We start from the raw sequence: 25,435 nt of genomic DNA on the forward strand, positions 1-25,435 counted from the left end.
ATTTGTTTGGTTTTTACCTGAGCTATTAAGTTTTCCCTGATAAAATACATTCCTGATGGTTTGTTGTTGTCTTTAGTTCATGGATTATAGAAATTATTCTTGGAAAACTAACCAAAAGAAAGCAGCTCTGCAGTTACTCATCCCCGTTCCTGTTTATCACTTAGCAGTTCCTTTGTCTCTGGGAGAACCCTAGGTGTGCATTGACTTACGTATAATGGGCTTCTTTTCTCTTTCCTTTTTGGGTTCAGTGCCGGAACCTACTGCTAGGAAGCAGTGATAACAGTTTGATAAAAGATGCCCTGTGTTTTCCTTGTGAGCCATTGAATCACTATTTTTCTAATGTTATTGTTAAATGGCTTAAAATAGCATTTTGGACCCGGGGATTATCAATATCTGGAGACAAATGTGAAGTGACCCCAAGTATTTGGAAAGTCCTGCGATAGGTTGTCAGCTTCTTGAGAGCTGAGATTTTGCCTGTGTTGCTTATGCCAGCTATTCCTAGCAAGTACCAAGGGCTTGGCATATCGTAGACGCACCATAAAAATATTTGTTGACTGAATAATAAATTAGCAATAAGGGAATTGTCCCTTGAAAATTAAACATTAAAATCATTAAACATTAAACATAAAATCATTAAACATTAAAATCAAAGTCTATCATTGGAGAGTGAAAGCTTAGAATGAACACAATCAGAGCAGAGATATGTGAAGGCGCTTTAAGGAGACGTAATGCCTTTGAGAACATCATGATCTGATTAAGATATTGACAAATAGTGTGAGTGAGTGATAGTTGCTTAGTTGTGTCTGACTCTTTGCGACCCCATGGACTATAGCCTGCCAGACTCTTTTGTGTGGAATTGTCCAAGCAAGAATACTGGAGTTGGTTGCCATTTCCCTCTCCAGGGGATCTTTCCCACCCAGGGATTGAACACGGGTTTCCTGCATTGCAGGCAGATTCTTAACCATCTGAGCCACCATTCTTTACCGTCTGAGCTAAGCCTACTATTAAGAGACATTTCTAAATATAAAGATGGGTCAACTTAAAAAGTATCAGCAGATGCATGCTTGACTTTGTCTTATAATCTATAGACAATACATTAGAGTATGTAATGAATCCATACACCTTTTCCAAAGGAATACCTGAGACAGAAGTAGCGGTACAATTGTAAATGACAGTCATCAATCAGATGAAATAATTTAACTGAAGCTTATCTCTCTCAAAGAGATGGGAACTGGCCAAGTGGTCAGAATGGAAATACAATGTGCTTTTAACTTTGTGTGAAAAATAATGTTCAGTTTCATGTTGCTGTTTTTGCCAAATAAATCCTCTACTTCACATTACTGCCCGAATGCTTTATTAAAACTCTGCTTCTGGGTTTTGTTTTGGAATCTGTTACTTTTGTTGCCACCTCCCGATTGCTGTCCTCTGAAGCTTCTACTTTCCCATTGTCCCCTGATACCTCGGTTGCCCTTGCGATGTTCCCTGAAGCCTCTGTTGCCTTCTCATTGTCCTCGGAAGTTGCAGTATCCTTCCCGTGGTGCTTCTAGCTCTGGTTGCTCTGTGGCCTCCGAAAACTGCCAGTGTCCTGAATCTTGCCACTCTTCCTGTACCTCTGTTACTGGTGCAGTAGGGACATCAAAGCAAACACCCTGCTTTTCTTTGAGAAAGACCGTTCCCTTCACTTTGAAATCAATATCCTCACCCAGTTGCTCTTTAAGTTCTTTCCAAGCATACCTAATGGTTGGCATTTCAGTTGACAAACGTGTTAACCTTTTGACATATATAATAACAATTCAAAAATATGTTAACATTTAAAGGGCCAGAACCAGCCTTGGAAAGCTAAACCAAGATGAGTCATTGAGGCTAATGTACACCTGAAGCTAACAATTGACTGTGAAAATGTTTACTGTTGTTCCCTTGCTTCTGGGAAATAGACTACAGAGTTAGTAAGTATTTAGCGTACAGAGAAAAAAGATTCAATTCAGAACCAGTTTTTAAGAACTTAGTAGGATTATGGTCCTGGATGAAGCACGAGGTTAATAAAGATGAGTATGGTGCAGTTCCTGCCCCGGAAGAACTGCTCGTTTAACGAGGGGGATAGATGTATAAATACTATGATGTGGCAAGTGAAACGACGGAGGGGTGTAGGGCCCAGAGTGCTGCTGCAAGCGGAGACGTGTTCAGCTTAGAGAAGAGCGGCAGAACTGAAGCCTTCTTTCCAGGGAAGCTGATGCCTGACAGAATGTTGAAGGTTGAATTTGAAGGCGATTCCCAGGCAATGGGATTGAAAGAGCAAAAGCCCCAAAATATGAAACAGCTTGGTAAATAAAGGAAACTCTCTACGCAGATTAGTGTTGCTGAAATAAAAAGAGCAAAGCTGGAATGGTGACTTCTGAAGAAGTAGATGGTGGCCAGGTGATGAAGGATCTTATATACCATAGAAAGCAGCTTTGATTTTAATTGTTTAAGGCAGGTGGTCTACAAATTTTTTTGATTATGCAGTCATATCCAAAAAAAGTTGAGGATGTGCTCCAATTTTTGTTTATACATTGTAAACAAGCACCATTGTGCTAAAGTCTTATGTTTATAAGAGATTCCAAAAGCAAAACCTTAATAAGATCAACTAAAAACAAATATTAATAGTTTTAATATTTTCTTTTCATAATTCCATAATTTGTCTTGTGTACCTATGGAAAGCAAAAACTCTAGTTTGGAGAACATTGCCTTAGAAAATTGGGAGCTATTAAAACTTTGAGCAGAAGAGTAGTACTGGTACATTCCTGGAACATTTTTGCTAAAATGTAGAAGAATGGTAATGGTGCGGATGGGAGAAAGATGGCAAGGGGAGGAAGATGAGGGCTAGAGGTAAGGATATCTGTTAGGAAGCTAATAAAATAGTCTAGGAGAAGACTGTCTGTGTTCAAGGAACCTCTCTCTCACTGGAAAGAGCAGTTTTACTCAGTACAAATCAGTAGATATTGGGCTAAATAGATAGGTAAAATTTAGGAGTTCTGTAGTGAGAGATTAGAGGTATTTTTAAATTGAGGTCTAATACCATTATTTAGTTCCAGAGGCGTTTACCTCCTAAAAGAAACCTCACACCTATTAGCAGCCATTCCCTATCCCCCCTCCTCTAGCTTCTGGAGGCCACTAGTCTACTCTCCGACTCTAGGAGTTTGCCTTTTCTGGACATTTAATTAATTGGATTCATACAGTAAGTGGCCTTTTATGTCTAGCTTCCTTCACTTAGGGCCATGTTTTCAAGATTCATGTTGTAACTACATGTTTTGGTACCGCTTTCCTTTTCATGGCTGAATAGTATTTCAGGTATAGATTTTGTTTTATGTAGTAGAGTTGCTGAATCATATGCTAACTGTTTAACTTCTTTTGTTTACTGCAGCAGCTGCATCGTTTTACATTTCCACCAGCAGTGTATGAGGGTTCCAGAAGGTTTCTCCATGTGCTCACCAACACTTGTTATTCTCTGTTTTTTTGTTTGTCGTAGTGGAGGTTGTTGAAGGTGAGAAAAATCAGGGAAGGCTTTGTGGAGGAAATGGAACTTGGCTTGGGCCTAATATGTATCCAGTTTGCCAACAGACCGACACGGTAACAAACAAGGGCTAGTCAAACAACCAGATGGGTGCAGATCATTTATTTGTTTTATTTTTTTAATGATTGCTTATTCATTGCACAGATATTTATTGAGCCAAGCATTGTTCTTTGTGAGGGATCTCTGGCCAGGTTCCTGGCTTCATCTTTCCCATCCAGGGAAGCTTTCTGAACAAGCACACCACATTTGTTGTCTGTTTTCCCACCTCTGTCTGCTTCTGAACCAGTGAGGTCTGGCTTCTGCCTAAAGCCTGGCTTTTACCGAGGTAACCATGAGCTCCCTAGTTTGACACCTTTACTTTTTACTTAACACCCCTGCTGCATTTGGCACCTTTGGCTGCTTTCTTGATGCCCTCTCCTCAGTTGCCTTATGTTGCAACCATCCTTTTCTTTGTTCTCCTTTTAGCCGATGGATCGCTCTTTCTAATTATTCTTCCCTCAGTCTCTTCTCAGCTTGTCCCTTAAATGTTTTGTTCTTCAGAGTTCTGTTTCTACTCTTTCTTGTGTGCCCACCCTGGACAATCTCATTTTTCCTTAGTTGTAACCTCTTTGCTCACTGCTCCCAAATCTATATGTGTTCATTCACTTCTCTGCTGGACCGCAGACCATATAGCCACCTGTATGTCACATATCTCCAACTTAATGTATCAAGACTGAACTCCTTATCTTTCACCCCTCTTCCTCCTTTATTCCTTGTAGCAGTACAAAGCCCGTGTATGCCATGAGGCCCCTCCATGAGATTTTCCTGGCGAGAACCCTGGAGTTGGTTGCCGTTTCCCCCTGCAGGGTGTCTTCCCCACCCAGGGATCAGATCTGTCTCCTGCATCTCCTGCCTTGCAGGTGGGCTCTTTACCCCTGAGCCACCAGGGAAACCCCCAGTGCAGAGACCACCTCAGCGCATTCTCTGAGGTGTCTGCGCCCCTGAGCCATTCTGTACTTCCTTTTCTCCTCCACTTTCAACCCGTTGTTTGCAGAGTGCCATCTCACGTTTCCACATAGAGTGCTCTGTTCCTCTGCCTGTGCTGTTACCATTCTGCCTGATGTGTTCAGATTCAGGTAAACATAAAGTCCTCTCTGGTGCTTTCCCTGAAGCCTCTGATTTGAGCTTTTTCTTTAGTGTTCTCATGTTATCTATACATTGCTCTGTCTTTATGCTGTATTGTACTGTGTGGTTTTAGGCTTTGAGAGGAGACGTTCAGAGTAGGTCTTGCCCTTGAATGTGATCCTTACTCCTAAAGGCCTTTCTAGTGCCAACTGGTATGTGTTGCTAGTGTGATTTCTTCACTTTGGCAGAGCCGGAGGTCTACAACGCTCCTCATTCCTACCCCAGCACTGTGTGACCGCTAGTGTTTCTGTTTGCTTCTCATCGCTGCAGCATCTACTATATGCAGACCTTTGTGGGCCTTTATGTCCCAGCCCTCAGCCTTTGGGATTTCCCTGTTTTCGCAGCTCCCTGTCCAGTGTCCCACCACTCAGATCCTGGCCACACTCAGAGCTCTGCCGCTGGGCCTTGATGATACTCTATACGGTTTGGGTCCCAGTTTTCTGTGCTGTGGTTGAGAAACTGTTCCTTAAAAGAGAACTGGGCAACTTTGGGGCTCACTTGCCCTTCTCCCAGGGATTGCAACCTTACACTCTTATCTCCTGATGGAAAGCGATTGTCTTAAGTACTCTGTCCAGTTTTATAGTTATTTATATAGATGATGAGTCTTGTACCGGCATGCTCCATCATAGCCGGGAGCAGAAGTCTACTATATGTACTTATGCGTCTACTTCATGAAGCTGTCTTACTTATAATTACTTACTTGACATATAGCACGTAGTAGGTAGCAATAAAGGTTTGTTGGGTTAGCCTAAAGGTAATGTTTGAGATAGGACCACTTTGGAATATATATGTTAAGGAGAATCAATCTTTTCCTATGCTGTTTTTTCAGTCTTGGTCCGTTAAGTGGACACTTTACTTCCCAGGAAGATTATTTTTGTTCTTTCCCCCCAACCTTTTCTGATTCTCTCCAGGAGTGGAAAAGTGATTTTTCTGATTAGTGATACTGGAAAAGAATTCTGTTGTAGGGAATGGCTAATCTTCAGAATTTTCATGTGTTCTCTCCCTGCCATGCTCTAACTGGTCTGCCTATGGCAGGGCAGCCTATATTTGTCCAGTTGATAAGTTTTAATTCAGTGTAGGAAAGTATTAGGAAACGCATTTGTGATTGTACATCTAAGCTGTGTTCTCCAGGCACCTTATCCCTTATAAAGATATTTTGTTCTCCATGTACCTCTAACTGCCATGTTTTATTTTTTCAGTTAGTCCTAAACTCTGGGTGGCAGAGATTAATTATGACCCTCAGCCCCCACAGAGGCTGCAGATGGGACTCAGGCAGCTTCTGGCTTAGCGAGAGGCCTTCTCCCACCAGTTGCCATCCCCATTTTGCTCTCATACCTGCTTGCATTTGCCCTCAGCGGACAGAAGGCGCCTGAGCTCACTTCTTCTCTGCCCCCACGTGTTCATTGTGCTGTGCTTTGAGAGCTGTAGCCCCTGGTGTGCCAGTCAGACCAAGTGGTGCTTTTTTCCTTTAAGAGAATAATATATTTCTCTTTTTTATATTAGAGAAAAGCATTTTCAGGAGACTTTTTAGGTGGCACTATATCGCTGCTCTTCTTGTATCTACTGGGCACCTAATTTAAGGTGAATGACTAATGGACTATATACCTCATTGCAATGAGCCTTCAGCAGCAACTTTTTCCAGCCAAAGTGTCCTGTATTCGTAACTACATTGCAGTACAGGAAGATCGTAAATTATTCATCCTAAATCTGTCTCCTCAGATTGTGATAATGGCTTGAGTACCCGGTAGCTGGGGGAAGGTAGGGTTTTCTGGCTGTTGACAGAAACCAGACAAGCTCTTGGATTCTAAAATTCAGCCAGCATTGAACAAGGCTGTGGCATCTTTTTACATCACAATTTAATTGACCTAAGTAAGACCAGTCAGAAATATCTTAAGTTAGCCTCTCTCCCCATGAAATGAAGTAATTGTCTCTTGCTTAAGTACTCCCCAGTAAAAGATAATCATCTTTTTTGTCTTTTTAACCTTTTATTTTGTATTGGGGTATAGCCAATTAACAATGCTGTGATAGTTTCAGGTGAACAAAAGATAATCATCTTAAGTCCTTCTCTCTCACTCAGAAAAGTGTAAACCTGGTGGGTTCTGTTTGCGCTTTGTGCAGACACAAACTTATTTCCAAACTTGTGTGACAAAGAGGGTTAAGAAAGTGGTATAATTAGGCAGTAAATCCACTTCAATTTAAAAACTGTTTTAAATTGACTCTCCTAAAATTCCTCAGGGAGGAAATAATAAAATAGTGGAGGAATTTATAAAAACAGAATAACAAATACAGGACCAAAATATGGTCTTTTGGCTTATTTTGGAGGTTGTATAAAAGTCTTACTAATTGGAACAGCTTGCAGTTCAAGGCACTGTGTGGAATGAGCAGGAACGTGATCAAGACTGTGTGTGTGGTTACTCTTCGGACATCTATACTTCGGTGAGTAGTGTTGACTAAAAAAGATGCCCAGTGTGAGAATTGTGAGTTGTTTTATTTGGGGTAAAATGAAGACTGCAGCCTGGGAGGCAGCACGTCAGATAGGTCTGAGAGATTGCTCCAAAGAGGCATTGAGGGGAGAATCAATAATATATAAGATTTTGGTGAAGGGGGAGTTCAATGCAATCATGCACTTAACTTTACAAAAGGTTTTCTGCTGGTCAGGAGGAGCTTATGTCACCATGAAGGGTGCTTTTCTAGATATGAAGAGATGGAAGGATTGGGATCATAAATCAGTTCCTGAAAATATCTAATTATCTAAAGACCTGTTCTACCAGTTTCCCTGGAGCAGAGTGCTTCCCTCTCCACCCTGAATTCCTCTCAGGGGTTGCTGGAAGTCAGCAGCTGCAGCAGCAATAGGACTCCTTCTCCACAGAGGCAGATGGCAGATGCTGCTGTTCAGCCTCTGGCACATGCTCTTGGCAGGTGCCAGCTGTAGCTGACAGTAGTGAAGGGTTTAGGTTAAAATGCACAGCTCTTGGTTTGAGGGCCTGCCCTTTGAACTTTCTTTCTCATCCTCCATCCAGGAACTGCCTTGAGAAAAGTCAGCCCATGTTGTTAAGATCTTCTAGCCACTTTTGATTCCAGATAGTGCTGGATATGTTTTAGAGAGAAGTTGTAAGAATTGGTCTTGACCACCTACCTAGTTCATCTGCTGAGTAAGAAACAGGAGGCAGAGTGGTCAAGACCCTGGAGCATGGACTTGGGAGTCAGACAAGCCTGAATCTGAGTCCTGCTTCTCTTATATACTGGGTGGTATTACTGAAACTCACCTTTCATCAGGTTCTTCATCTACAAAACAAGAATGACAGTACCTCTGATATGGTTGTTAAGAAGATTAACTGAAATGTTCGTGCAAAGTGCTTAGCCTTCTCCCAGGTACATAAATAACAATTTAGCAAATGTTAGCAGTAGTCATTATGATATAATGACATAATAAACCCTGACTAGTTGGATTCTTGTCTCATCCCTAGATGACCCAGTAGGCGGTGGATTTGAGGTCTCTGTTGGCTTCTTAAACCTCTAGTGGGACATCAGTCCCCACATTTTTTGAAGTATACTGTAGGCAGCTGGCCTTTCTGCATTGTCAGGAAAAGTAGGCCTCCATTCAGGTCTGAGGTTCGCTGAAGCCCGTGACAAGGTGAACTCTGTTTGTATTTCCTATAACATACCCCTAAGGAGCAAGACTGGCTACTTGTTTGGTCCTTCAGTCAGGGATCCTTTTCCTCTGGAAGAGGGCTCTGCTCTGCTGGTCCTCAGCCCTGGTTCACTTCCCCCAACACTGATGATCTGCCCATATTTGGCAAACTCTTGTGCTAGGCCAGGTTGGTTCTTGTAGTCAGGGCAGTGTTTTGCCTGGGGCTACTCCAATAGCATTTTTGGATTTTATGTCAGAAGTAGCTTGCAGAGTTAGTTCCTTCCTTCAAAACGTATTTATTGGGTGCCTGCCATCCTAGACATTAGAAATGCACTGGTGAGGAAGGCAGACATGGTCTCTGCCCTCTTGGAGTTTGCAGGCTAGTGATTCCTTGGCCATTACTAGGGAAAAGAAATTCTCTTCGACACTGCTATCAAGGTTTCCTTCAAAGAGGCTGAGGTCTCCCTAGGGTCTCAAGGTAATTCAATGACAAGAGAGACCCAGTTTTACTTGCAGAATCCCAAGAGACTAGAGAATGTGATGTCTCAGGCTGGTCTTAGTAGAGGAACCTTCTGCTGAGAATTATGTAGGTGAAGCCCCTGTCTATTAATACAGTATATCCAGCTTTCCTTTCAACCCAGCCCACTCTATGCACCTATAACCCACATCCCTGAATAAGCAGTGAGGGTAGTTATCTGGAGATTAGGAAAAAGTGTGACAGCTGCAGCCCTTGCTCCAATTTGGAAGTATATGTGTGTCTTCTGGTGATTTCATGGGTATTAGATATACCCAACCATTCAGCTCTTGAAAATCCTTTTTGCATCAGGTTTGTTACTAGGCTTTCAGGTGAACAGTCCCTGTGCAAGGGAAACACCACATCTTATTAATCCTAAACTTGTCTGGTCAATCACAAAAGAAAACTGTAAAATACCCAGGGATGATAAGGAATTATGAATGTCCCTGAATGATGAATTAACAGGCCTTGTTCTAGCAGAAACAGAAGCAGAGAGGAATGCTAGCCAAGGCCTATCCAACTCCACCAGCTGCAAACTCTGCCCCTAAAGATGGATGCGCTGTGTGGCTCATCCCATTTCCTCTTTTAACACTCTCCTGGCAAATGACAGGAGTTTAGGAATGCTTGCTTTCTTCCAACTGGCTTAACGTTATACCTTGATTCTGATCCAGCAGCAATTTAAAATAAATGCTTATGGATTCTTTCACTTTTAGGTAATAAGGGGAATTACCAGTCCTGGAAGATGAGGAGCTTATACTGATTGGATTTTACTTCTGTACTCTAATTTCAGATTTAGGCTTAAAACATTGAAGGGACAGCCATTCTGCCTATTGAGAAAGAACTCTGTTTCTTCTTCTTTTTTTTGATACAATTCAGTGCTTATTGTCCTTAACTGAGGGCAACCTGAGTCAGCTGGAAGCTTATGGAAGTTGGCCTGGTAGAATGAGTGAGTGTTAATCAGAATAAATGAAGCAACCTTGTAGAGAGATGGTAAAGAGCCGGGTTCCACTTCAGAAAGTTGCATCCTGCTGGGTCAGTCTGGCTTTTGGCCTGAAGCAAAATAGCCCCCTGTGCTGAAGCACCACCAACCTGCTCTTCTAGCCGTGCATTCCCCTTAGTCTCTCTAGCTGCTTGGTTTTTGTTTGATTTCTTTACCTGTTTCTTTTTTGGTTCTAAAAGTCATGCATGCTTAATGTAGAAAGTTTAGGAAATTATTATTCCAGATAGAAATAACTACTACCTGTGAACCCCATCGTGAACCTGCAGATGTAGTTTCAGGGATGTCGCAGAGGAAGTTCTGTCTGTGAGGGCCTTGTTCGCCCTGCCCAGTCCCCACTTACTGGAGGCCCCCGTGGCCCCAGCCACCTCTGGACCTGACGGAGGGAGATTTTCTGCCCTTGTGGAGGCCCTGCCCCAGCCTGACAGAAGCTTCCGGCTCTTCCTTTCCTCCTCAGTTTTCAGAATTGCTCTCAGCTGTGCTCTCCAGAGTATGCTCATAAGCTGCACCCTGACGTTTCTCATGATGCACTTTTCAGATAATGGGGTGAGTTTTCCTATGACCTCTTCTGTGAAAGGTTAGAGGGAGGGCTTGATCTCTAAGTGCAGGTAGGTAGATCTAGAGCAGGCTGATTTGCCCAGGATAGTCATGGCAGAAGGAAAAGTTTTCTGGCCTTTTCATGGAGAGTTTCGCTGACAAGCATACCCTCCTTTCCTTCCCCAAGCTGTTTGATTGAGCTGTTTCGCCCCCACTCTTTCATATTTCGTGTGGGGGTTGCTGCCTTGGCAGCATGGCTGCCTCTGTCATTAGGGAGGAAGAGTAGAAGCGTGAAGGGCCTCCACAGTGTGTTTTCAAGGGCTTTCTGTGTGTCTGTGGGGAGAGTGTGTATGAGAGAGAGAGAGCAGGAGGCCAAGGGACATTTGGATATCTTTATTGCCCTGCCTAGAATTAGTGTCACTTCGAAGCCACAGAGAAATATTGCCATTTTACAGATGAGCATAAGGAAAGGCTAGTTTCTCTGTGGCTAGACAGAGTCTGTGCTAGATAATTGGGTAGGGAGGAATGTTGACCATTTTGCCCCAATTTTTATTTCTGTCTGTTGAATGTGAGAATTATAATCAACTTGAAAATGGAAGTATAGGAGAAAAATACCTATACACACACACACACACACGTTTTTATATATATATATTTATTTATGTGTGTATGTATGAAGGTATCATAAAAATGAAGTTATTGAGAGCCACACATCTGCAGTAAATAAAAACCAAACAATACCGAACAATATCTGAATGTCAGTACTACATAATGTTAATGACTCTAACTAGATTACACTGTTCTAATATACTTTTCTAATATTTGTGATGTCTGGTGCTTTATATATATTGTCATACGCTTACTGCATTTTTAATACTTCTCTAGGATGCTTAATTCAAGTAATTAATGATAATTAATATCTAGATGGTAAGTATATACTATAGATACATATAATTCATGTCAACAAGCCCTGTCCCTGGCTAAATAAAACCCACTTCCCTGCCATCGGAGTGTTCACACTATGAAGGCAAAGGTAGATGCAGAGACATAAAAAAGCATGATAAATTCCAGGATGTGTTGTGGGAGCACAAAGAGCAGAGCGGGGAAGAGCTGGACCCTGCTCTGTAGCGGGCTGGTGAGAGAAGTGATATTCTAATCCCTTTGAACTTCTCTCAGATTCATTTGACGTGGCTTTTAACCTACAGAGCTCTTTCACTTCTCTGTTGCAGAGGGAAAGGTAAAGGGAAGAATATGTACAGCTCTGTAAAGTCTAGAGAATAAGAGCCCTAAGAAGATTATTTTTATTTCTGTACAGATAAGCTTTGGTTTAATTTAAATAAACTGGCTCTTAAAAACTCATACAGTTTTGCTTTCATTTACACACCGATGAGAAAGCATCTGTAGCTTTGCATTTTATTTGCTATAAGCAAAAAGTGGTTTGAGATTGTTAAGAATCTGAAACTTGGTAGTATTGAGTCCTCGCATGTCCCAGTTCAGCCCACTGCAGTTTTTTTTTTTTTTTTTATGAGACTTACATAATACTCCAAAAAGAGAGATTTTTTTAATAGATAAATTGACATAAAATTTTCCTCTATTGGCCATATCTGCTGAAGTAACACTTCATGGTTTGCTATATTATTTCCTTATTTCTTCTCACGCTTACTGCTGTTTTATTTAATTTACATATCTCTGCTGCAACCCTCTAAATGACCTCTTTAGAAACAACAAAACCAGCCAGCAAAAAAAGAGAAAAAGGGGAAAAAAAGAAAAGCAAAGCAAAAAAAAAAAAAAAGAAAAAAAAAATCCCAGACCCACCAAAACCAAAAAAAACCTTCCCCTGAAACAAAACAGTGCTCTGATTCAAGGTTCATTGTGTGGGTCTCCAAAGAAGATCGGTGTGATTGTGCATGCAAATAGTTGATCAGCCCTGCAGTCAGAGGCAGCAGTCAGCTGCAGGTCCGTAAAGATGACATCTCCAAGTGGGCTGGAAGGAGGACTGCTTGATTCTTGGCGTCATACCCTGCAGCTTTTCTCTTTGGGAAAAAAAAGTGTTTCTTCTTAAGACCACTTTTATTCACAGGCCGAAGTTTGTCTATTATCATTTGATACCTGTGCTTTTTGAATATGAAGACAATGTGACACAGAGAGATGTGGGCTCCTTCCCGCTGTGGCTTGGAGGCGTGCTCTCCTTGCTGACAGCGTTCTCCAGAGTCTTTTAGTCATAAGGTGGTGGGAGAAAAAGCAAAGCAGGAGATTCTGAGTGTATGATACGCAGCAGTGTAACCCCCAGTTACAGTTTTTCTTAAATACATGGTTTAATCATTTGCCTTCAATCTGCCTTTAAATATTATAAAGCTCCTGATGACTGGCTCTTTTCTAAGCAGGTGACTTTATGGTAGGAGAGCTATTTTCAGCTATCCCAGCATTTCGATTCTTACTCTCACTTATGACTTGGTTGTGAAAATGGCTTTCAACTAAATCTTAACAGATACATCTTTTGAAACTTTATAGCAACCTTATCCAATTAACGCAAACTTTTGATTTATTAATAAGTATCAGGTAGAAACTAAAAGTGATAGAAATTGTGGTAGACTGGTTTCCATTCATCTAGGTGACCAGAACTTAAATGTGTCCTTTTCTTTTTCTTTTTATCATTACTCAGGTGAAGGGAAATTGAATGGATCTAAATGTCATCGGTGATGGATGACTATTTGCCTAGTTGAACTGGGAAGCTATTCTCCACCGATGCTTTGTTCTGAAAGTTCCATGGTGAAAGCCTATCTTGCCTTTAAGTGAAGTGGAGTGGTCTGAAATAGATAACTCAGGGAACTGGAAATCGGTTGGTCCTTTCATGAGGAAAGATTGCTTTGTGATTTGAAAAGATTTTTCAGTTCACTGTTTAGGCAGGAAAGGCTGTATTCCTAGCTGGTTATGTTAGATTCCATTATCTCTTTTTTAATCCATTTGGCTTTTCTTTAGTTTCTCACTTTGCACATCTCTCATCATACCTGCCATTCATTGCTCTCCCCAATTTAATTCAAAAAGCTCTTTCTTATTTCTTAGTGAACTGAGAACGTTGGTTTTCTCTCCTATCCCTCCCTTCTTTTAGCTAAGGAAATGAAATAACATTAAGAATCTGACTAAAACTTAAGTAATTCCATATTAGAACTGACATCTTTTGACAGATATTGTTAGTTAAGAAAATAACATAATTTTAAAAGTTTACCCAGTATTTAAATAAATTTAAAGATAATTCTTTGAATGCCTACTATGTGCCAAGCATTTTGCTCTGTCAACAAATACCTAGAACACGCTACAAATACAGAGAATGTTCTGCAAGAGAACACGCTGGTCATAGCAAACACCCTCTTCTAACAACACAAGAGAAGACTACACATGGACATCACCAGATGGTCAATACTGAAATCAGATTATATTCTTTGTAACCAAAGATGGAGAGGCTCTATACAGTCAGCAGAACAAGACCAGGAGCTGACTGTGGCTCAGATCATGAACTCCTTACTGCAAAATTCAGACTTAAATTGAAGAACGTTGGGAAAACCACTAGGCCATTCAGGTATGATCTAAATCAAATCCCTTACGATTATACAGTGGAAGTGTCAAATAGATTCAATGGATTAGATCTGATAGAATGCCTGGAGAACTGTGGACAGAGGTTTATAACATTGTACAGGAGGTGGTGATCAAAACCATCCCCAAGAAAAAGAAATGCAAAAAGGCAAAATGGTTGTCTGAGTAGGCCTTACGAATAGCTGAGAAGAAAGAAGTTAAAGGCAAAGGAGAAAAGGAAAGATGTATGCATCTGAATGCAGAGTTCCAGAGAATAGCAAGGAGAGATAGGAAAGCCTTTTTAAGTGAACTATACAAAGAAATGTAGGAAAACAATAGAATGGGAAAGGCTAGAGATCTCTTCAAGAAAATTAGAGATACAAAGGGAACATTTTATGCAAAGATGGGTACAATAAAGGACAGAAACGGTATGAACCTAACAGAGCGGAAGATATTAAGAAGAGGTGGTAAGAATACACAGAACTATACAAAAAAGATATTAATGACCCAGATAACCATGATGGTGTGATCACTCACCTAGAGCCAGGCATCATGGAATATGAAGTCAAGTGGGCCTTAGGAAGCATCACTAACAAGCTAGTGGAGGTGATGGAATTCCAGCTGAGCTGTCAAATCCTAAAAGATGCTGTTAAAGTGCTGCACTCAACATGCCAGCAAATTTGAAAAACTCAGCATTGGCCACAGGACTAGAAAAGGTGAGTTTTCATTGCAATCCCAAAGAAAGGCAATGCCAAAGAGTGCTCAAACTACTGCACAGTTGCACTCATCTCACATGCTAGTAAAGTAATGCTCAAAATCCTTCAAAGTAGGCTTCAGTAGTATGTGAATGGAGAGCTTCCAGATGTACAAGCTGGATTTAGAAAAGGCAGAATAACCAGAGATCAAAATGCCAACATCCTTTGGATCATAGATAAAGCTAGAGAATTACAGAGAAACATCTACTTCTGCTTCATTGATTACAGTAAAGTCTTTGACTGTGTGGATCACAACACACTGTGGAAAATTCTTCAAGAGATGGGAATTACCAGACCATCTTACCGGCCTCATGAGAAACCTGTATGCAGGTCAAGAAGCAACAATAGAACCAGACATGGAGCAAGAGCTTGGTTCAAAATTGGGAAAGGAGTACGTGTATTGTCACCCTGCTTGTTTAACTTAAATGCGGGGTACCTCGTGAAATGCTGGACTGGATGAAGCACAAGCTGGAATCAAGATTGGAGGAGGAATATCAATAACTTCAGATATGCAGATGACATCACCCTTATGGCAGAAAGCGAAGAGGAATTAAAGAGCCTCTTGATGAAGGTGAAAGAGGAGAGTGAAAAAGCTGGCTTAAGACTCAACATTCAAGAAACTAAGATCATGGCATCCAGTCCCATCACTTCATGGCAAATAGATGGGGAAACAATGGAAACAGTGACAGACTTTATGTTCCTGGGCCCCAAAATCATTGGGGACAGTGACTGCAGCCATGAAATTAAAAGACGCTTGTTCCTTGGAAGAAAAGCTATGACAAACCTAGACAGCATATTAAAAAACAGACATTACTTTGCCTCCAAAGGTCCATATAGTCAAAGCTATGGTTTTTCCAGTAGTTGTGTACAATGTAAGAGCTGGACAATAAAAAAGGCTGAGTGCCAAAGAATTGATGCCTTTGAACTGTGGTTCTGGGGAAGTCTCTTGAGAGTCCCTTGGTCTGCAAGGAGGTCATACCAGTCAATCCTAAAGGAAATTAGCCCCGAATATTCATTGGAAGGACTGATGCTGAAGCTGAAATTCCAATACTTTGGCCACCTGATGGGAAGAGCCGACTCATTGATGAAGACCCTGATGCTAGAAGAGATTGAGGGCAGGAGGAGACGGGGACGACCGAGGATGAGATGGTGGGATGGCAGCACCTACTCAGTGGACATGAGTTCGAGCGGACTCCAGGAAGTGGTGAAGGACGGGGAGCCTGGTGTGCTGCTGTCCATGGGGTCGCAGAGTCAGGCATGACTGAGAGACTGGATAAGAAATACAGAGGTAAAGGTGAAAATCCCAGCTCTTCAAGAGGGCAGAATGTCGAGGCAGACAAACGAATATGATCCAGTGAGAGAAATGCAATGGTAGAGATATATGCAGGCTATGCAGAAGAGAGGAATCTTTGGTGAAGATTTCAAGGAAGACTTTCTGGAAGAAGTGGTGCCTGAGCTGAAATGAAGTGTAATAACAACAGAAGTAATGGCAACTGATCATTACTGAGCTTTAATTACATGCCAGGCATTGTGTTAAGTATTTTGCATAGCTTATCTGCTTTTATATCCATATTATAGCCGTGTTACCATTTCTGTTTTTACACATGAAACCAAGAAACTTGACCCAAGTTGACACAGCTAGTAAGTTGACTGGTTTGGTATTAAAACTCAAGCAGTCTTATTTCAGAGACCAAAACCTTAAGAAGAATTGGGGTGGGGGTAAGAATATGGGTTAGATGGAACAAGGGTATTGATCTTGATAATAGGATATTCTTCTGGTCATACAATTTTTAACATAATTTTCTGAGGTTTCTGTGTGAACATCCAGCCTCACCTTGGAGACTGGATGTATTTTATTAAACCAAGATTGAATGAGGCAGATTTTCATAATTCTTTTAGCCTGGAAAGAATAATAATAGGTTAAAAGAACATTTCTCCCCTCTTTTGCCTGTAAATTTTCCCTCTTCTAAGGAGATGTTATGGTACTGTTTTTCTCTTCAGCAGTTTGCCACAATCTGGTACCTTTGAGCCTTCTTTATTGACAGCCTTATAAAAGGGAATTTACTCTTCTAAGTATTCTTAACTAGGGTAGTGCTGAAAGGCTCCGGTTTTGTGATTGAGTCCTTGGAAGCTTGTTTTTCCTTCTAGCAGACTGTCTAGAATTAATGTGAACAGTGGCTGAAAGGTACCTGGTGGGCAGCTAACTCCACGGAGAGTTTGTTTTTGATTAGAATGGTCTTTGGGAAAAATGGAAACGTTCCAGTTAAGGGAAGGGAGTCAGAATAGAGACACAAAGCCTATTGATTCTTCTTTAGCAGTAGTTTAGTTCCAGCAAATCACCTAAACCATGACATTAACAAACTGTGCTCTTAACAAAGCTAGGCACACAGCAAAGGCAATGAATAGTAATTATTTTTCTTTTCTAAGGACTGCTTTGTGAAGCTACTGCTACCTTTCAATCTAACTGGTATGAATTGAGGAAAAAAGTATCGGTCCTTTTGAAAAGGAAGAGAGAGGGCAATGGTTATTACCCTGGCTTTTTCCAAACTTCACAATACCTGATTGCGCCCTTCAAAGGATTCAGTTACCTCCTCTGCCGTGCTTTCTGAATAAGGTAACCCCCCGCAGGAGAGAACTGGTGTGGAGAGTGACACGGAACCATTTTTGTGTTTGTTTATTAGTGGGTGCGCAGGTGACAGACATGCTGGCAGTCAAGAGGAAAGTGGGGGCTGCCCCCTGCGGTGGTTTGCTTTGAACAGTTCCTGTGAGTTGTTTTGGGGATTGATAATATGCCTGCTTGTCTCGTTTTTCACGTGGCAGCCATATTGGCTGAGACCAACTGCTTTTGGGGATAGCTTCAGGAAGACAGATGGTGTGAAGCCAGAGCTCAGTCACTGCCTGAAGCCCCAGGGTTAAAGCTTTTACCTTGCTGCTTGGTAATAGTTCACTGTAGGTATAGTTATCAAAGGAAAGCATCGAATGGATTCTTGACCATATTATAAAATTGTGTGATTTCAAGAAAAGAATTTTAGTCTCAAAGGATGTTAAAAGTAAGTGCAAATTTTATCTATAAAATATGCTAATTATATACACTTTTCCACAGAAACTTGATTCCCCCTTAATTCCCCCCCACCCCTTAATTCTGTCTTTTTTGCAGCCCCTTGGACGACTATATAGTCCATGGAATTCTCCAGGCTAGAGTACTGGAGTGGGTAGCCTTTCCCTTCTCCAGAGGATCTTCCCAACCCAAGAATCAAACCCGTGTCTCCCGCATTGCAGGCGGATTCTTTACCAGCTGAGCCACAAAGGTAGCCCCCTTAGTTCCCAGGAGAATTTATCAGCTGCTTTTTTTTTTTTTCCTCAAATAAAACCAGTGGGGCATTCTCTTTACTCCCATTCCTACCATCTCAGCCCTTCCATTGGGATACTATTTCGTGAATTTGGTTAAAGTATGAACTTCCAAATGACCTTAACAGTATGGTTCCTGAGATACCAGTATTCTGTCTTTACTTCCCTTCTTGGTTGCCAGCCAGCAGTTTCCATGTTAGCTGGCGAAGTCAAGCTCATTACCTGGGACTTAAGAATTCCAGAGGCAACAGCACTGTCTCTAAATATTTCCAGAGTTGTTCACAGTTTTCTAAAAGTATTTGATGAATTTCCTTGTGGCAATAATTCTTATATTCTGTAGGCTTTTCTGCTCTGCTGGCTTGGAGTTATGAAACCTGGTCTAGATTTTCTGCCAAATTTATTAGAATTCTGTCTTTTGAGAGGTGGTAATGGTAAGTAAGCATTGTTAGTTCCAGAGCTCTTTCGGGGACCCTCCGGGTAATTCACGTGAGAGCTCTGCAGTCTTCTACTTTGTCATAACCTTAGAAAGAATAAAGTGATGGCTCTGTTTTCACCTTGGGTAGGCTTTCTATGTACTCCTGCCAACAGTGAGTTCTAGACTTTCCCAAAGGGTTTTCAGCCTAAGGTTCTACCAACTGTAAGCCCTTTTCTGTAAGGATTTAATATTACTTTTGTTTAGGCCCTGGGAGCAGAGCCAGGCTATGGTGGCGTGGGCAGGAGAGGAACTGATCTAAAATAGGAGCTTATTTTCATCTTACCTTTTATCCAAGTTACTTCTAGAATCCAATATTGACACTACCAATGCTTCCCTGCTTCCTCCCCTGATGAATCCTTTATCTCAAGAGTAACAATAATGAAAACAATGAAAATTAAATCTCGGAGAGGTTAAGTTACATTTCAGAGGTTAATGAAAATTAATAAATGATGAATCTAGAGCCGAAACTAGAACCCTTGCCTTTTAACCGTGTAAGATGATTGACCATCTTTTAACCATCTAAGAGGAAGAATTATGATCCACTGAATGAGTGAAAAAGAATCATTCTCCATCCTTCATGTTTGTTACTGAGCCCATAATAGATCGAGGTTGAATAACATTTAATAAAAAAAAAAAAGACCCTCAAATTCCCAGTAAGTGAACATATGAACTAACAAATCAGAGTACCTCCTCTTCTTTCTGGGAGCTATTGGGATTAATTGTTTTAGCAACACTGCAGCCAGCTCACTTCTCCCAGACCTCACCTGTCGGCAGTTTCTCCTGGTCACCATTGAAGATGTAAGTGCTTCTGACCATCTGGTCTCTCCCAGGTTCTGTTCCTTTGAGCTAATACAGGGGATCAGTTTGTCAGATAAGACTCACAAGAATCAGAGACCAGACCCATTACTAAGTTTTAGTAATACTTTTAAGAGCACAGAAATCAAGGGGTGTAAGTGAAGTAGGGAGAGTCTGGAACATCCTCTACGATCCTGCACCAGGTTGCGCTTCCCTCATTGGACATGTCCTCTCTAGCCCAGGATAGTGGATGAGATCTCTAACTGAGGCTTCCGGTCACCTCACAAAGCAGGGGGAGTGTTTGGATTATGAAACATTTCACTTTTATTCTACCAGATAGCATTATATAGCTTATATGACATTCTTTGGGAACCCATGGAAGCAAAAGAAGACCTTTGTAGGACAAACCAGTTTTGTATCCCCCTTACCCCCTGCTTTTATCTCCTCCTCTTTTAAGATCTCAATTTAACCAGAGCTACGAGTGACAACCAGGGAATTAGAATTTTTGCTACCTTCTCTTCTACCTTGTAACCTCCATAAATCCTCTTGACCGTTTCCCTGGAGTCTCAGTGCGTTTCTGTCTCCCCCACCTTCCATTGGTAAGATGCCCTCTGTTACTCGCCTCCAAGCTTGCACTATTTTATCCTAAAGATGGATAGGCAGCCATCCTGTCATCATCATCAGTTTCTTATCGTATTTTTCCATCTTCTTTTTTTCTCACTATGAAGTGCCTTAACTATTATGATTTGTGTGAATCTGACTTGACATTCCCACATAAATTCATGCTTTTCAACTCACTGGCACTTAACCACCCCTCCCTTCCTAACTTTTTAACTGTGACAAGAAACCATTGAGTTACCAAACCCTGTCTATACTCTAGCTTGTTAGTCAGGATATCGGATAGAGAGGATGTTCTGAGATCTGGCTTTCTCTTGGAGAAATACATATTTCTCCCTCTACCCTGCAGGCAGTGGTTGCTTATTCTCCCATATCCCATGTACCTCTGAGTTAGGAGGTGGAGCTGACTCCTCACTGTCACTTCTTGAACATTACTCCTCCACTTTCATGTAAAAACTTCTTCTCTTTGAGATTTATAACACTTCTTACCCCTAATCATTACTCATCTGTACCACCTGTCATTCACCCTCTTTCATTTATTGCGGCATATGGGCCTCATCTCTTTTCAAAGTCTTGCCATCAGCCTGGATGTCTTCAGTATGACCCTCTCAGTACCTGATTACCTGGTTTCTTAACCTGGCCACTTGACAGTTCATTTATTTGTTCATTATTTCAATATTTCCTTCATGCATACATGCATTTGTTTATGCATTCATTCAAAAAGGGTCTTTGATCACCTGTTGTTGTTGCTGTTCAGTTGCTGAGTTGTGTCCGACTCTTTGCGACCCCGTGGACTGCACCACGCCAGGCTTCCCTGTCCTTCACCATCTCCCAGAGCATGCCCAAACTCATGTCCATTGAGTTGGTGATGCCTTCCAACCATCTTGTCCTCTCTGGTTCCCTTCTCCTCCTGCCCTCAATCTTTCCTAGCATCATGGTCTTTTCCATTGAGTCGGCTCTTTGCATCAGGTGGCCAAAGTATTGGAGCTTCCTGTAGCTTCAGCATCAGTCCTTCCAGTGAATAGTCAGGGTTGATTTCCTTTAGGATTGACTGGTTTGGTCTCCTTGCAGTCCAAGGAAGTCTTAAGAGTCTTCTCTGACACCACAGTTTGAAAGCATCAGTTCTTTGGCACTTAGCCTTTTTTATTGTCCAGCTCTCACATCTGTACAAGACTACTGGAAAAACCATAGCTTTGACTATATGGACCTTTGGAGGCAAAGTAATGTCTGCTTTTTAATATACTATCTAGGTTTGTCGTAGCTTTTCTTCCAAGGAACAAGCGTCTTTTAATTTCATGGCTGCAGTCACTGTCCCAGTGATTTTGGAGCCCAGGAACATAAAATTTTTCACTGTTTCCATTGTTTCCCCATCTGTATGTCATGAAGTGATGGGACCAGATGCCACGATCTTAGTTTTTTGAATGTTGAGCTTTAAGCCAGCTTTTTCACTCTCCTCTTTCATCTTCATCAAGAGGCTCTTTAATTCCTCTTTGCTTTCTGCCATAAGGGTGATGTCATCTGCATATCTGAGGTTATTGCTATTTCTCCTGGCAAAATTGATTCTAGTTTGTGATTCATCCAGCCCAGCATTTTGCATGATGTACTCTGCCTATAAGTTAAATAAACAGGGTGACAACATACAGTCTTGACACACTCCTTTCCCAATTTGGAACCAGTCTGTTGTTCCACGTCCAGTTCTAACTCTTGCTTCCTGACCTGCATACAAGTTTCTCAGGAGGCAGGTAAGGTGGTCTGGTATTCCCATCTAAGAATTTTTCACAGTTTTTTTACCTACAAAGTAATTTTCTGAGTCCTATGCTAGAATTGGAGATACAGTGGTTGGGGGTGGAGCGGTGGGGGGTGGGAAGAAGCCAGACATGGTCCTCTCATTCTGGAGCTTACAGAGAAGTTGTGGGGGAAAGACACTGAACAGATGAAGACACAAATAAATATAACTTTATAAGTTTTATAATTACTTTGAGGCAAAGAGGCTACAGGGTCCAAAGGGTGTACTAGAGAGACTTGTCTTAGCATGGGCGTGTCTCTGAGGAAATGATGGTTGAACTGCATCCTCATATGAGGAGTTAACTGGTTAAAGAAGGGAGGCAAGGAAATTCTGAATAGAGGTGGCAGCATGTACAAAGCCAAGTTAGGAGAGGGAGTGTGGTCCATTTGAGGAGTGAATGAAGGATGATTGTGGAACATGATGAAGGGGAGGGAGAGCATGATGCAAGGTGGGCTAAAAGGTAGGCAGGGTTCAGATCATATGAGATATTTTTAGGTTATGTTAAGGATTTTGGTTCATTCAAAGGGAGTGCAGCCACTGAAAATTTTATTTACTATTTTTAAATTTTATTTTCCCAAATGTAGTACATATACATTGTAGAAATCCTAAAGGTATATAACCATATTTAGTGAACAAACAAGTTTCTCAGGTACCTAGTTTCCCCTCCTAAAAGCCACCATGCCAGTTTCTTGAATATTCTTGCAAAAATAGTCTATGCATATATATGTGTGTATATATATACACACACATATAAACTTTTTTTTTCCCCACACACACAGATTGTGGCATACTATACACACTGCTCTACACCTTTCTTTCTCCACATAATGTTTTAATGTTTCCTGGATATCATTTCATATCATGACTATGGAGAGTGGCCTTATCCCAGCAACTGCATAAATCTTCCTCAGTTTACTTAACCAGTTCTCTGTTGAGGGATGTAAGTTATTCCAGTGTTTTTCATTCCAGACATCATACAGTGACTATTTTGATATCACATATTTGATAATATTTCTGATAAGTAAGTTCTAAAGTTAGCTACCTTTATTCTGTAGAGACTGAATTTCTTTCCTTCATAGCACTTATATTAGTTTGCAGTTCTGCATTTTTTATTATGTCTATTTAATCACTGTCTCCCCCATCTAAATTATAAGCTCCATCAAAGAAATGCCTAGCATGAAATGGACGCTCAATAATATTTGTTGAGGACTTCCTGGTGGTCCAGTGGTTAAGACTCTGAGCTTCCACTACAGGGGGTGCAGGTTCAATCCCTGGTCAGGGAACTAAGATCCCATATACTGTGCAATGTGGCAAAAAAAAAAAATTGTTGAAGAGATGAAGGAATAAGGAGGTAAGGATAACAGCTAGATGGGAAGTAAGTGTGCTTTTTTAGTTAAACCTTTTATACCAGACAGAAATAATTTGCATCTCTCTAAAAATCAGAGTCATTTGAAACTTATCAGTCTCCTATTAGTTAACATCCAAATTTAGGCTCTCAGTTCAGTTCAGTTCAGTCACTCAGTCGTGTCTGACTCTTTGCGACCCCATGAATCGCAGCACGCCAAGCCTCCCTGTCCATCACCAACTCCTGGAGTTCACTCAGACGCACGTCCATCGAGTATGTGATGCCATCCAGCCATCTCATCCTCTGTCGTCCCCTCTTCCTCCCGCCCCCAATCCCTCCCAGCATCAGGGTCTTTTCCAGTGAGTCAACTCTTCACATGAGGTGGCCAAAGTACTGGAGTTTCAGCTTTAGCATCATTCCTTCCAAAGAAATCCCAGGGCTGATCTCCTTTAGAATGGACTGGTTGGATCTCCTTGCAGTCCAAGGGTCTCTCAAGAGTCTTCTCCAACACCACAGTTCAAAAGCATCAATTCTTCGGCGCTCAGCTTTCTTCACAGTCCAACTCTCACATCCATAGATGACCACAGGAAAAACCATAGCCTTGACGAGACGGACCTTTGTTGGCAAAGTAATGTCTCTGCTTTTCAATATGCTATCTAGGTTGGTCATAACTTTTCTTCCAAGGAGTAAGTGTCTTTCAGTAATAAATAGTAATTCAAAAAAAGTGTATTCTCATACACCTGGTGTTGGCAAACTTTCTTAAAGGACCAAATAGTAAATATTTTAGGCTTTATTAATATTGAGATAACTCTGTTGCAGCTACTTAACTCTGCCATTAGAACAAAAGCAGCCATAGATAATAGATAAATAAGTGAGTATGAGTGACTATGTTCCAGTGAAAGTTTATTTACAATAATAGGCAGCAGCTAGAGTTGGCCCTTGGACCATAGTTGGCACCACTCATTTAATGAATCAGTAATGATAACCCTTCTTTCATTCCTGATGTTGTCAATTTGTGACTTCTCTCTTTTTTTTTTTGTCATCAGTCACACTAAAGCTTTACCAGTTTTATTGACCTTTCAGACAACTAGATTTGTGTTTCATTGATTTTTCTCTGTTGTTTTTTGTTTGTTTTCTGTTTCATTGGTTACTCTTTATCTTTTCCTTTCTCTGCTTATTTTGGATATAATTTACTCTTTTTTTTTCTGTCTTTTATGCTGAAAGCATAAGATCATTATTTTTCTCCCTGTTAAAGTTTGGCCTTTACTTTTCCAGATCTTTTTGAATGCATTTATCTACAAACAAGAAAGCTTCATTCTGAAGAATATAAGACCATAACACATAGGTTTTCTGCACCTTGCTATTTTAACTTAACAAGGTATCATGGGGATATTTCTTTGGCTACATAAGGAACTTGACCTAATTCTTTTCACTTGCTCTTTAGTATTCTGCAGTAACTATTTCTATATTGATAGATGTTTAGGTTCTTCAAATATTTCACCAGTACAGACTACACTGAAATACTCACAAGTGGGAAATTCTCCAGGATAGAAGTACACAGAATACTTTTGTTAGATGTATAATTTATTGAATGTCTTCTCTTAACGCTCAGAAGGAATAAACTACTTCTGTGTGATTTACCATGTTAACTACATTTCATGATTCTTTCTTTGTTATAAATTTTCTTATGTTGTTTAAGTGCTGAACTTTGGGGGAAAAGTCTTTCCACATTAATTTTGTTTCTCTGGTATTGTTCTCTGATGTCCAGTAAGAATTGAGCTCTTCCTATGGAATTTTCCACAGTCATTGCATCAGGAAGTTTTGTTTTCACTGTGAGTCTTCTGATGTCCAGCAAAGGTTGTATATCTGAAAGATTTTTCACATTTACTACAGTGATGGGGTTTCTCTATTTTATGCATTCTTTGATGATTAACAAGAGTTGAGTTCTTCCTAAAGACTTTTGCACATTGATTATACCAGTATGGTTTCTCTTCAGTATGGATTTTCTTATGTTCCAGCACAGTTAAGTTATCCCTGAAAACTTTACCACCTTCATTACATATAAAAGGTCTTTCTCCACAATGTATTCTGTCATGATGAGTAAGGGCTACCTTCTGAGCATAGACTTTCTCACAGTCTTAAATTAGTAAGGGTTTCTGACTGGTCTGAATTCTCTGATGACTTAAAAGAACAGAGTTCTTTCTGAAGCTTTTCCACGTTCGTTGCCTTTATAGGGCTTCTCTCTATAATGAGTTCCCTAGTGATTGATCATGTTGAGTACATCTTTAGGAATTTCCCGCATCCAGTACGTCTATAAGGTTGTTTTCTTACATGAATTTTATGGTAATTA

At 40.9% G+C, this 25,435-nt stretch overlaps 1 protein-coding gene across 2 annotated transcripts in view; it reads left to right on the top strand.

Moving 5' to 3' along the window:
- The window catches only part of KIAA0319L (KIAA0319 like), a 100,879-nt gene that overhangs the window by 7,606 nt on the left and 67,838 nt on the right, over nucleotides 1-25,435 (top strand). The window lies entirely within an intron of this gene.

Source organism: Oryx dammah, unplaced genomic scaffold (genome assembly GCF_014754425.2).
Source record: "Oryx dammah isolate SB20612 unplaced genomic scaffold, SCBI_Odam_1.1 HiC_scaffold_28, whole genome shotgun sequence".
NCBI lineage: Eukaryota > Metazoa > Chordata > Mammalia > Artiodactyla > Bovidae > Oryx > Oryx dammah.